A 2067-nucleotide genomic window follows, 5' to 3' on the forward strand; every position below is an offset into this window, starting at 1 on the left:
ATCCAGACCAAAAATAAATTAAATCAAATTAGTTCTACAGTATCATTATCTATTTTAAATAATATGAAAACTCGCCTTATAAATTTTGCCTGTAATTTAAGTTTCTTAGCTTTTGGAAGATGTTCCATAATACTACATAAATAATTACAACATTTTTCATCACTTGTTGTGGCTGGGGGTGGTGGTGGAGTTTTTGGTCTAGTAGATTTTAATTAATTTAATAATATAGCAATATTATCTTGAGAGCTTCCTAGAAAATATATAACATTTAACAATATAAGTATACAAATATGATCACTAAGACAATAAAAACTATTAAAAAAGTTTTGAAGAATATTACTTTTCTTAATTGTTTCTGTACATCAGGACTATCAGATTCCAAAGCAGTAACACTATGTTCATTAATATTACTTGTAGTTCTAAAAATAAATAAATAGTATTAATAAAAAATATTATACACATTGGCTAGAAAAACTTTTGATTTAATACTAACGGTTTATAGGTAACAATATCATCAAGAAATCGCAGTTGTCTCATATGATGCCACTCTTTTGATGAACCAGAACCACTTTTTTTAGAATTTTTTCGCCTTGTATATTCTTCTTTTAAATATTTCCATTTATTTTCTAATGTTTTTATATCATATTTGTCTAAATTATTAACAGAAACTATAACTTATGACTTTTGATTAAAATATATAAAATAATTACAGTTCAATTCTTTATGAATTTCAGACCATAGTTTATTTTTTATTCCTTTAGATCTTTGATTTACAGGCATCTTGTAATCCCATAATGGGCGACGATCTTGTAAACATGATATCAACGCCTGTTCAAAAGTAAAATCTTGTGCATGCTGAGTACTTATAAGTTATAAGACCATCAATTGATTCTTAAACAAAATAATTATACAGACATTATTAATTGTTTTAAATTTTAAACTTATTTGAAAATATTATACTTTGAGTTAACACAGTATTTTCACATTCTTCAGTATCATTTATTCCAACTTGTTCTATTTCAGTATCAATTTTTCTAAGTATATTACATTCAAAGGAATTTGATTGGACATCTTAAAAAATGCATTTAAAAAATATTATTTATAGTTGAATTAATGCATAGTGCCATAGTCCATATTTCATAACATATTAAATAAACAGTTTCAAATAATAATAACAAAATAAATACACTTAAAGTTTACAGCTAAGAATATTTATTATATTATATTATTAAGTAGGTATATGAATCTGGGCATGTAATGTTTGGTACTGTTGTATACTATACACAGTCCTGTAAAGTATTTGAGTAAAACTATTCAAATACTTTTTTAAGTATTGAATAACTTTTTTAATACTTTCAGCATTTTGAATGGTTTTTTAAATACTTTTTTTTGTATTAAATACTTTTTGGTATTGAATACTTTGGTTTATTATTTCGAACATTTTATTTTTATTCGAATTAATTGGTTGGAAAAATATTATTGTCAACTACAATAATAGAATAATAGTTTTATTTATTATTCTGTATTTCTGTTTTCACTGAAGCCCGAAGGTTTGTGAAATGTATGAGCGATGAAAATTATGAATACATTATGTTTTTAAAATGTAATAAACATTTATTTAATAAATATTAAATAAAATGATTATACACCTACTACCTATGTGTCTATATTACAATAACTAGAAACGCACTTTAAAAACCAAAAGTACCTATTTGAAAAGTATTTGAAATACTATACAATTAAAGTATTTAAGTAGTATCTTAAATACTTAAAAAAAAATGTATTTGAGTATTTACTCGAGTACTTTTTAAAAGTATTCTTTACAGGACTGACTATACACTACCAAGTACCAATACAGTATACCATATTATGGACACTTTATTTGTATACTTGTATTTTATAACTATTATTGATAATTAGGGCTGTGAATTCATAGGAAAGTGCATTTTTTTTTTGGTGATTGTAAAACATAGCTTTGTGAGTACATAATTTGAATTATGTAATAACGAATCCATCTATGAACTTTTATTTTGCATATTTTTGCATTTTTTGACGTTTTAAATTTTT

The 2067-nt window shown here is 23.8% G+C and overlaps 1 long non-coding RNA gene across 1 annotated transcript; it reads right to left on the bottom strand.

Moving 5' to 3' along the window:
- Window positions 1-47: 47 nt before the first annotated feature.
- Window positions 48-870, bottom strand: LOC115033280. Its single transcript, XR_003838625.1, has 3 exons — window positions 494-870; window positions 341-419; window positions 48-250 (listed from the first exon to the last, which is right to left on the bottom strand). It is a non-coding gene; the product is annotated as an uncharacterized LOC115033280 (long non-coding RNA).
- Between the last annotated feature and the right edge of the window lie 1197 nt (window positions 871-2067).

This window comes from Acyrthosiphon pisum, chromosome X (genome assembly GCF_005508785.2).
Source record: "Acyrthosiphon pisum isolate AL4f chromosome X, pea_aphid_22Mar2018_4r6ur, whole genome shotgun sequence".
NCBI lineage: Eukaryota > Metazoa > Arthropoda > Insecta > Hemiptera > Aphididae > Acyrthosiphon > Acyrthosiphon pisum.